The 12,715-nt window shown below is 24.4% G+C and overlaps 1 protein-coding gene across 1 annotated transcript in view; it reads left to right on the forward strand.

The window, feature by feature from the left end:
* The window catches only part of LOC122510815 (dipeptidase 1), a 100,745-nt gene that overhangs the window by 13,615 nt on the left and 74,415 nt on the right, over nt 1–12,715 (forward strand). The gene's annotated exons all lie outside the window — the stretch shown is intronic.

Raw genomic sequence — 12,715 nt, forward strand, 5'->3', positions numbered from 1 at the left:
GAGAATTATATTTATTTAATAAATTGAATAAATATTATTTTGAAAACCAAACTACTGCCAACATTTCAGGAATATAAATGGAATATTCCGTTTCTAATAGCACGAAATATTTCGAAGGAATATTTCCTTCAGAATATTCCATCCACATTTTTTGAATATTAAACTGTTTCTACAATTTTTGTTTCCCTTTCATCTTCAATATTTACTTATTTTAATAATAATGTAAAATATTATTATTTATAAGTATTGTTATTATAAATTTATAAACACTTTTCTAAACTTTTGCAAATAATTGTAGGAATTTATCATTTTATCAATTTTTTCACTAACATACTGTTGGAAATTATGATATATAAAAGTTTACTTGTCAATAAAAAAAAAAATAAATTACAAATAATCTAAGAATGTTTTTTGGAATGTTTCCTTTTTGTCTACATCACGAAAAAGTAACAGTTATCAAAGGTTTTGCAATGTTTTAATACAATTTTTAATTCTGATAAAGAATAAACTGTTATGTCTTTTTCTTTTACAATATTTTTTACATCCTAACAAATATCAAAGTTATAAAGATTTTTTTCAAATTTTAAAACATACAATTTAGCTTCAGTCTATTTTGAAAGCTTTTACAGTTTTTGTTTTTAATTTAAAGTAAAAAATACTTTATATCTGTTTTGCATCTCAATACAAGATGAAATTTTTTACTTTTGCAATTATATTCATTTCATTAAATTATCATTTGAGTGATGCTATTCGAGATGTCCTTACATGGGAAGAAGCAACTGGTATGTTAAACTTTATACATGAATAAAAATAAATAAAAACTTGTCTATAAATGAAACCTTATTAAAAAAAAATAAATTATATCGTTTTTCTCAAAATGTTTGTCAAGCTTACTGCATTGTTAAATGGCCAACAGAGGATGTTGATTTTGAAGACGGTTTCATTTACGCATGTGTATTTAGTGACATGATATATCATGATTTATTCGTTGCAGAGGGTCAGTACATTTAAATATTTTTAATTATTATTTTTATAAATGTGACGCACTCCCAAGAAGGGTACCAAAAAAGCAATAAATTTTAGGTTATGTTTATAATTTTTGTAGTGAAAAATGAAAATACAGAAAGAGAATTAATTAATTAACTCTATATTTTATTTGAAATAGATTTTTTTCTTCCATTATAATATTTATAAAGACATTTTTTTCGATTTTCTATATTTTATTATTTTGAAGTTGATATTTTGTTGTGAAGTGAATTTTTTCGTAAGTTGTTTCATTAAAAGGGATATTTTCAATAATATTTTTTTTTTAAATATTATAATATTATTTAGTCTGTACATATTACATTATTTAAAAGGACCTCTTAATCCAGTTAAATCCAATACAAATATAACTTACAATTCGTTTGTTTCTCAGGTACCTTTTTTAGGAGAGCGTAAAAAATAAAAGTAAAAAAAAAATTAATATTCCTTTTTTTTACTTTCTGTTTTTGTAGAAAATTGCATTAACGAGGTTGAAGGTGGATACGAGTGTGCATAAAGATATATTTTATAGATTTAATCATTCATTTAATTAATATATTTAATAAATATTATTGAAGAAACAATTACTAACATTCCAGGAATCAAAATCCGCAATATTCCATTCCCAATAGAATTAATTCCTTTCAAGTATTTTATTATTTATAAAAATAATTGAACGTTTAAAAAGAATTTTATAATTTTTTTATACAATTGAATTCTTTTGGGAAATGATTTTTTTTTAAATAGTAATCGTAAAAAAAGTATTAAACATTAGGTTTAGTTGATGAGTACGAACCCTGAATAATAGTAAATTGTGAATATAAATAAATTTCCTAATTTTTAAAGAATAAATGCAGTTCAAAAACGTCATTTAACTGTGACTCAAAATAGAAGGATGTTAATTTTGAGTTTCTCGTGTAGACAGCACGTTTGTCCATTTTGGCTTGATGGTTCCATGTTGATAGAAACTTCCGACCATAGAACATAAGCATTAGCTGTACAAGCTCTCAAAGTTTGTGTGTTCCGACATTGAACTATAGTGTCAACGTGAACGTGCTATAACTGCGTCCGGAAAGCATGGGGATGTTAGGAGAACCATGAGACGACACCCTCTTTGGACTTTACTGTCTCAGCAAAATCAGATTTTCAGATTCAGGAATTCCAACTCGAGTAAATGTTTTGATTTTCCTTGTCGAGAAAATTATCTTCAACTTTTTTTTTATTTTATTTCTTTATATTTATTTATTTATTTATCTATATATTTATAGGAGAACATAGTCAAGGTTGGACCACCTTTTAAACTTTGTTTATAACTTTAAAAAAAAAGTGTTATATTGTTAAAAAAGATCTACAAAAGAGGAACACTTTTGCTAAACATCGTAAATTGATTAAAAGTTACAAAAATTCATGAAGATTAAAAAATTTATAAACATTTCAAAAAAATGTAGTCAAGGTTGGACCTTATAGTGTAATAGTAATTTAATTAAAATTAGGAAAATAATGACTTTCACTCATTCTCATCTTGTTTGTAAACAGTTATATTTCTCCACAAGGGTTTAAATTTATTATATATGCCAGAAAAAAATAATTCACAGACGTCGTTGTTGTATGGTCATGAGAAATTGGTTAGGTGGGAATTAGGAGGTGAGGGGGGGGGGGGGGGGGGGAGGTGCAAGTGCAGACTCGGAAGTGGCATTTGCATCAGCTGTGACTGTACCGTCTCTCGCAAACGGAACACTCTATTCATATGCATATCGCGCAAGCCACCTTATCGCGCTTTGCCAATTAACCCCCATGCCGCTTCCTTCATTAAGCCGTGTAGTTACCACTTTAACCCTTTGTGTGATCAAATTAACGCGTGAAATTATTAAAAAAAAAAAAAGAGACGTGCAGCATTTCCAAATTCACCATAATTGCAAATTAATTTTTCAAAGTTTTATAAGGTTTTTTTCTTTTTTTCTTCCATATAGCCCAACTGGGTCAATAAAATGACCATTATTGCCCTAGGGTAATAATCAGGGCTGATTTAATTTTGTTTTTTTCCTGACTTTTCTCTGATTTCCAGAGAAAATTTTAACTTTTTCCCTGGCCCTAAAGATAATAATCTGATTCAAATACTTTTTTTTTAACCATCGTGTAGAATTCTACAGAAAGAAAAAAGAATACAATTTCAGATAAAAAAAGAAAAAACTAAACATAATATAGTAATTTCCAGTGAAACAGTCAGCCGAAGGAGAAATGATTGAATTTCTCAAATTACAACAAGAGATATCAAGTTTATATTTCTTGAAGAAAGACTACCTATAGAAGCGTCGGCAGAGAATACGAGAGAAGGGGGAGAGCAAAAAAAATGTAATTTCAGCAAAAAAAAAAAATTTTTTCTTCTTCTCATTTTTAAACTGAAAGAAGAAACATTGAAAACCGTTATGAGCTTTAAAATTTTTAATTACAACTCCGTCTAAAAAGGAAGAAAAGACTAAAGTGGAAACGAGGGTAGCATTAAAATGGACGAGGCTCAAGCGCAAGTTCAGCAATCTTTTCAGCCAAACTCATTTTAAAACTTTTTCAAAACCATAAAACGCAGACAAGATTACAACGCAGATAAGGAGAAGGAGATCGGCTGCTAATGCAATATAATCCATTAACTGTCTCTGCTCCATTGATTCGACCAAATGGCCGTAAATGTAAAACCCGGAGACTGTTATTTTTTCTTCAAGTGTTACACCATTTTTCCCCCCTTTTTTTACTTTTTTACCCCCTTTTTTTACTCATAAGCCACTAAAGTTGACTACTTTTGACTAAAATATGTAAACGACATTTAAAAAACAAACAAACGGTTTAAAAATAAAAGAAATTATTCAAGTTTCCAATTTTTTAACATTAAAACTTTTTTTAAAATTTAAAAGAAATAATTATATAATAATAATAATAATAATTCCCTGACCAATTTAACTTCCTTGACCTGTGGTAATCCTGTTATAAAATAATGAAGTTTTCAAAAGACTTGATCATGATTCCTTAGAATCTTATGAAAAAATTTCGACGAAGAAAAATAAGGGATATAATAAAATGCCTAGACAAGAGAGTGCAATTTCAGAAAAATAATCTTTCGAATAATCAATTCACGGGATTTAAAATATTATCTCGATTCCCAAGTTACCAGCGCATTATATCTACGACATTATCCTTTTGACAACACTTTTATCATGCGCCTCTGGTTCTGGCGTTCCATTTCGTTTTTCGATTTTAAAAGCAAAGAAGGAAAAGAAAAATAGGAATAAGAAGATGAAGAAGTAAAAAGAGACCAACTAAAAAGAAAGAAAGAAAGAAAGAGAAAAGGTAAAGGATCAACCTTCTTCTCCATCCAGACTTGTTTTCCAGGCAAAAGCTTGGAAATCGATTCCCCGTGTATATAGAGCTTGAACTCTGAATTCGGCGTTTGATAAGAAAACACACAAGGAGATGACGAGAACAAAGGAATCGCGGCCAGAGCATAGTTGTGGTATAAGAGTTGAAAGAGAGAAAAAGAGAGAGAGAGAAAAAGAAAAAAAATAGAAACGAAAATGGGAATTGTATATATATGTGTATGCAGTTGAGCAAAGTATTGGCGGTTTGCTTTTGAATTGTTTTTTAGAAGCTTTCTCATCTCTCTCTCACACTCTTTCTCTCTTTCTCCCTCTCAACTGTATCGGTATTTCAACTGAAAACTATTTCGTCCACACGATAATGCTCCAATAACTCGAAAATACGTTGAAAATGGATTGAGGTCTCGATCCAACGATATAACACGTGTGTATTTTTCAATGTACAATTCACGAATCTGAAAACTCGAGCTTGTGGAAATTAAACGTGCATTTATTTTCACGTATTAAATTTCTCTGTTTGAATAATAAAACATCACAGGCAATGTGATATATATACATATATGTGTGTGTGTGTGTGTGTGTGTTTGTGTATTCGGCGTACACTCGAATTTCAAACAACGAATTTCATATACTATTTATTTATTTACTTTTTGATATTAATAAAACCAAAAAAAAAAAAAAAAAAAAAAAAAATTAACAGTACTTTTCATGAGCGCATTTCTTTTATCTTTGGTGATATTATATACCATGATTTTTTACCTAATCAGGATTACCACGCTTTTGCTCTTTTCAAATTCCCTGACTTTTCCAGGTTTTCCATGTTAAAAAACGAAATTTTTAATAAAAATATGAAAAATTCAGATTTATCAAAGATTTTAATTTGATTTCTAAATTCAATTATTTCTAAAAATTCAATATTCAATTATTATCTAAAATTTTAACTGAAATTAATTTTTATGAAATGAAAATCAATTTTTATTAGAAAATTCTACTAGAATTCAATTATTTAAATACAAATAAAATGCAAATAAATAATTTATTGAATAATTGAAAATTTCTTAAAATTCAATTACCATAAAAAATTTTATCAACAAATTTTTTAAATAATTGAATTTTTTTGACGAATTTTAATAAAATTTTTAAGAACAATTACATTTTTCGAGGAATTCGATTAAAATGGTATTAAAAATAATTAAAATTGTGCGATGAGATTTATTTATGAAAATAAGAGAATTCATATGAAATTGAGGAAAATTTTTTAAAATAATTGATATTTTGCAAAAGATTTTATTAAAAATTTTTAAAAAATTAAATTTTGACAAGAATTTTATTTAAACTTGTGTAAATAATTGAATTGTGGAAAAGAATTTGATTACTTTTCAAAATAATTGAATTCAAATTGAATTCAAATTCTGCAATGATTTTTATTATTTATGAAAATAATTGAATTCAAGTTTTCAGAGATTTTAATTTGAAACCTTTTGAAAATTCAATTATTTCTAAAAATCCACTCTATAGCTTTCAAAATTTAATTATAATCTAAAATTTTAACTGAAATTGATTTTTAAATCAATATTTATTAGAAGATTCAACGAGAATTCAATTATTTAACTACAAAAATAAATATTTTAATAAATAATTAAATGTTTCTTAAAATTGAATTTTTATATAAAGAATTTTATCAACAAAATTTTTAAATAATTTAATTCTCTTGATAAATTTTAATAAAATTTTTAAGAATAATTTCATTCGTTGAGAAATTTGATGAAAATTGTATTAAAAATAATTGAAATTCTGCCAAGAATTTTATTATAATTTTTGAAAATAATTGAATTTCGGAGAGGAATTTTATTTTTTATATAGATAATTGAAATTTTGACGAGAATTTTATAAAAATTCTAGAAAATAATTGAATTTTAAAGAAGAATTAGAATACTTTTGAAAATAATTGAATTCCTGAGAGGAATTTTATTAAAATATCTTTTTAAATAATTGAATTTTTTTGTGAAATTTTATTGAAGTAGTAGACATTGAAAATAATTGAATTTTGACAAATTTTTGAAATTAATTAAATTTCTGCGTAGAATTTTATGAAAATTATTTTGAAAAAAATTTTATTGTTATAAAGAATTTTATTATTTATGAAAATAATTCAATTTTTTGAAGAAATTTAATTAAAAATGTATTGAAAATAATACTTAAATTTTAATAAATAAATTGTAGCAAAAGTTTTTTAAATAATTGAATTTCTTTGCTGAATTTTAATAAAATTTTTAAGAATAATTACATTTTTTGAGGAATTCCATTAAAATTGTATTAAAAATTAAAAATAATTGAAAGTCTGCGATAAGTTTTAATATTTATAAAAATAATTAAATTATGCAACAATTATTATTAAAATTTTTAAGAATAATTGAATTCCTGAGAAGAATTTTATTATTTATAAAAATAATTGAAATCCTGCTATGAGTTTTATTATATATGAAAATAATTGAATTCTTTCAAAAAATGTTATTAAAATTATATTGAAAACAATTCAATTATTATAAAGAATTTCATTAAAATTTTTTTAAATAATTGAATTGTTTCAAAGAATTTTATTAAAAATTTTAAGAATAATTACATTTTTCGAGAAATTGGATTAAAATTGTATTAAAAATAATTGAAATTCTGCGATGAGTTTTATTATTTAAAAATAATTGAATTTCTGAGAAGGATTTTATTATTTACGAAAATAATTGAATCCCTGAGAAGAATTTTATTATTTTTAAAAATAATTGAATTCTTGCGAAGAATTTTATAAAAATCTATTTAAATAATTGGTTTTTTTTCGAAAAATATTAGGAAAATTCTGTTTTAAATAATTGAATTCCTGTGAAAATTTTGTTATTTATGAAAATAATTAAATGTTTGCTAAGAATTTTATGAACACTTTTTTTAAATAAATTAAATTCTTTTGAGAATTTTTTTATTAAAACAGTAGGTATTAAAAATCATTGAATTACGAAAAATTTGTGAAAATAATTGTAAAAATTTATTAAAAATAAAAATTTTGTCTGACTATATATTGACTTTACTACTATTACTTATTTAATGTTTTTAATTTAAATTTACTACTTTGTAAGTAATTTAACATATTTAATTAATTTAGTAATTAAATTAAATTATTTCTGTCCGGCTGTAAACTGATCTTTACTACTGTGAAAATTACAGAACCTTATATTTAAGTGGAAACATTTTTGTCGAGTGTTTAATAGTAAAAATACCTTAATTAAACATAAAAATTCTCTTTACTCTCTTTTTCTTTTCGGAGTAACTTATTTTGAGTATTTTTAATTTAAAATCTATCCGCTCTCCTTGCATTTAATTATTAGATAATAATAATAATAATAATAATAATAATAATAATAATAATAATAATAATAATAATAATAATAATAATAATAATAATAATAATAATAATAATAAAAACAAAAAAAAATGTTTAGGAAATATATCTGTATGATCATCTTTTCTACTGGGAAATATATTCACTATTTGCTCGCGAGTAGAAATGGAATTATTTTAAAAAATGCATCATTTCAATAAAAATACAGACTGCTACAGTAAAATAAATATTTTTTTTCGACACAGTTAATTTATGTTGTAAAAATTAAATTTTCAAGGGAAGAAAAAAAAAGTATTAACCGGAAAGTTTGTGTAGAGTAAAAAGAGAGGAAAAAAAAATTAAACAATGAAACTTGATATTACGAGAACGTACATAAAAGTATTCGAGCAAATGAATTTTCTTATGGTTTGTTGTACTATTTAAAGGTGTTTTCTTTTTATATATATATATATATATATATATATATATATATATTGTTTTCGCTCAGAGTAAACTCGCAACAAAAGACAAAATACAGTGAAATGTCAACCAATGTTTTTAACAACAAAAATAAAAAGTTTTCTCGTATGAAGTCACATCACATTATTTATACTGATATACTACATTTATCTCTGGTAATTCTCTATTTAGAATTTCTTTTTTCATCTGGAGTATTATAAAACGTGTATTAATTAATTCTACAATTCTATAAAGGTGCGATGAATAAAAAATTAAAAAGAGAATGAAACGGAGAATAAAATTTCTATTATTATTATTTTTATAAGTTAAATATTCTTTTCTTTAAATGGAAATTAGTTGGAAGTAACTATAATTTCAGTTTGATTCAAAACTAAATGATTTAATAACATTCAATTTGTTTAGTTTAACTATTTTTTAGTTTATTTTTATACTCAACTATTCAAAATTAATATTGCTTTTTAACTAATTATAAATATTTTAACTAAAAATTATATTTAGTTTCATTGGAATTTAGTAGATGTTTTAAAATAAAAATTAGTAATTTTTTACTAGAATAAGTGATTTTTCTTTCTAAATGTGAATTAGGGAAAAGTAATTCACTAATTGGAATTAGTAGTAAGGACTTTTACTAATTTGAATCAGTAGTAAAATCCTTTATTAATTTTAATCATTTTTTACTAAAACCTTCTAAAAAATGTTTTTAACTAAAATTTTAGAAATTACAATTTATTAGTATTTACTAATTTAAAAGCAAAAATTTTAGTTTTTGTACAAAATAACTAAAATTAATCAAATTCTTTACTAATAATTCAAATTAGTGGATTACTTTTGAATTAATAAATTTTACTAATAGGAGAAATGACTTAAAATTTACAAATTTAAATTTCAAAAGCACAAAGTCAGTCATTAATTCAAATTTACAGTGTCTTTTCAATTAAAACCACCCAATGGGAAATTTACAACTGGCGTAGTACTGCGCCAGCACTGGAAGCACTGGCGGCAAGGCTGAGAGCCAGCACTGGCATGGCACTGGGATGATAACGCCGTCTGGTGCTGCCGCAGTACTGTCTGCCAGTGCTGGCTGAGAATATTGCCGCAATAAATGCCGTATTGTTATTAATTAGTCGTAAATTTATAATTATAAATAATTTAACAACAAAATGGTAAATAATATTAATAAATAGTTATTATTCATAAAATATTTCTCTTCTTAAAGAAATTGTATTAAAGATGGAGACTAACAATGGATATAGTAAATGAAGTAGAAAAAAATTGTTTATAACATTTAAAAATTAAATAATAAACAATTACAGTAAGTGTGCATTAGATTTTCATATTTTAGTACCTAACGGATTGGAATTTAGAAATATCGCAAACCTATGAAAATAAACAAAATTGCTGACGAGGGGAATCGAACCTACGACCTACGGACTAACAGACTAACGCTCTAACCACTATGCTAACGACACATGTGTACAGTAAAGTATTAATATCTCAGTATCATTCAGATATACAATTATTGAGTCAAAGATGAGAAAAAAATACGGATACGTTAGAAATAATAAATTGAAATAAAATAAATTAAACTAAATTTTTAATAATTAAATTAAATTACTTTATTTATTGCATTTAACATTGTACGTAATTCTTAAATTACGTGGTAATTTTTTAATAATTTTTTATTCTTAGTAAGAAGTATAATAGTATTTTAATAGGAACCAAATTATTATTGAGATTAAAGTTTAAATTTTGTTTATAATTTTAATTTGTTTAAATAATTTATTATTTACAAAATTAGAGAATTGTGTTAAATTGTTATTATTAAATTTAATAAGAATAAAAAATGAACAACTGAAAAGTAAAATATTAATTTTTTTCAATAAATTTATATTTATAAACATTCATAAACTTTTTTATAATTTTTTTCAAGTTTATGTCAAAAAAGCAATGTTGGCAAAGAGCGTTGTGAACAATTTTTTTATACTCAGCCAGCACTTGCCGCCGTGGCTTGTCCAAGCTTTGGCGAAACAAAAATTCTGTACTGCGCCAGCACTAATTGTCGAGGCTCGGCTAGACTATGCCGAACAATCGTCTGAGTACTAAGCCAGTGGTGAACATCGGCACTACACTGGCATTTCCCATTGGGCAAATAGTTTCTAATTTTGTGAGGAATTATTTCAAATGCACAATTTACTAGTTCAGTTGAGTGAATTTTTTATTATTATAATTTTTTGTTTTACGTTAGGTATAAAAAAAAAAATGAAAATTTGATATTTTCGCTTATAGCACTTGAGTGAAATTGAATATTTAAAAGTGATGGAGATTTAAATAATTCAGCATTCCTGAAGTGTATAAATTGTGATATATTGCGAGATTTTAAGTGGTACAATTTCGCATGATACATTACTGTAACCAGCTCCCTCTCTCCTCCTCACTTCCCGCTTCACCGTGTTCATGGAAACATATTTCCTTTGGGTATAACGTGACTGATCTGACATAGTGGACAGTAAGTGAATTTTCACTGCTCCACCCTTAAACGTTACCATAAAATATGCTTATGTAAATAGAAGACGGCATCACACGATTTACCTTGAAGCTCACTGGGTGTAGTTTCAGGAGGTAAATGTCAAAGACACAATTCCTCCTTTTGAATAAACTTTTCTTTGGACTTAGCGACGACTCGGGAGAATGAAAAATATTGCAATTTTATTTTTATAAATATACGTTTTAGTTTTTATTTTATTATTTTCCCAATAGTATATACATAGGAATATTCCATTCGCATTTCTCGAATATTCGATTGGAACATTGGAAACATTCCATTCACATTCCTCTAAATATTCCACTGAAACATTGGGAATATTTTTTTTAAATATTCCATCCACATTTTTGGGATGAATTTTTTCACTTCAATTGGAAATTTTTTCACTTCAATTGTCCATAATTTTTCACAGTAGTAAAGATCAGTTTAAAAATTTAAAATACTCTCGTACCAGTAGAAAGTCCCATGTATAGTCAGACACACAATTTACATTGTAAAAAGGTAACAAAAAGACAAAAAAAAATATTTTTACTATTATAGACTCAAAAAAAAATTTCCCATTCAAATATATGGTCGAAATATTCTCAAAGTAGTAAAGATCAGTTTACAGTCAGACAGAAATAATTTAATTTCATTAGTATATCAATTAAATATATTAATTAAATTACTAAGTTGTTAATTAGATACAATTTTAATTATAGACACTAAATAAGTAATAGTAGTAAAGTCAATATATAATCGGAGTGTCAGACAAAAGATTTTTTTTAAAGAAAATTTTTCTACTAGGAAACAATCAAGAAAAATTATATATATACAAATAGAAAATTTTAATTATAGTAAAAAAGATTAGTAAGTAGTAAAGTCAACGCATAGTCAGACGTAAAAACTCAAAAAATTGTTCTAAAGAAAGAAAATTCCTTCGTAAAAACTTAAAAAGTGGGAGCAGTTTTGAATAGGAAAATTCTCACCAAGTAGTAAGATCAGTGTATAGTCAGACAAAAACACCAAACAAGTAGTAAACTCAATATCTAGTCAGCCAAATTTTTTTAAAAACAGATTGCAATAAACAATGAATTTCTTTCATATCAACCAGTACTTTTCAGAGTCGAATATAAAGTCAAGAATTTTTCACAGTAGTATAGATCAGTTTTCAGTCAGACAGTAGTCAAAAATGAAACTAATTCAAGAAAAAAAGGAAAAATAAAAAAAATTACAATTTTTCTATAATAAATTTCGTTTGACTGATCTACATTATTATGAAAATTATTCTCCTTTTTATTTATAAAAAATACTAAAAAATAAATTGTTAAAAAATTTTGATTAAAAAGTAGGAAATATACCCATTTTATGCATAATTTTTATTTCTCAATAAAAATATTGTTTACAAACTCATTTTTTCCTTTTGGGAAGAGAAAAACATTAGATATTCCCGTTTCTTAATATTTTTCTAGAAAATTCTCAATTTTCATAAGGAAATAATTTGCGTCAATTCTATTTCTTAATTTCAATTATTTTAATAAAATTCAAAGTTTTTTAAAAATAAAGGAAAAAAATGTTTATAAATGATATTTGTCAATTGGAAAATTTAATTCAAAATGAAACTGAAAATTTTTGAATTTTTAGAAAATAAAGGAAAAAATTTTATTATGAAAAAAATGTTCTGTTAAATTTATTTACGAATATCTTTAATTGTAAAATTATTCGAAAACAATCATTTCTTTTTTAAATATTTTAAATATTTAATTATTATTATTTTTCCGTATTAATTTACGAATTTATGAATTCATAATCTATTATCTAAAATTTAAAATAAAATTTATTTTTAAACCAATTTTTATTTGAAAATTCTGCAAAATTCTGCGATGAGTTTTATTATTTCTGAAAATAATTGAATTATTGCGAAGAATTTTGTAAAAAAAAAAAGTTTCAAACAATTGT

Source organism: Leptopilina heterotoma, unplaced genomic scaffold, assembly GCF_015476425.1.
Source record: "Leptopilina heterotoma isolate Lh14 unplaced genomic scaffold, ASM1547642v1 Lhet_76, whole genome shotgun sequence".
Lineage (NCBI taxonomy): Eukaryota > Metazoa > Arthropoda > Insecta > Hymenoptera > Figitidae > Leptopilina > Leptopilina heterotoma.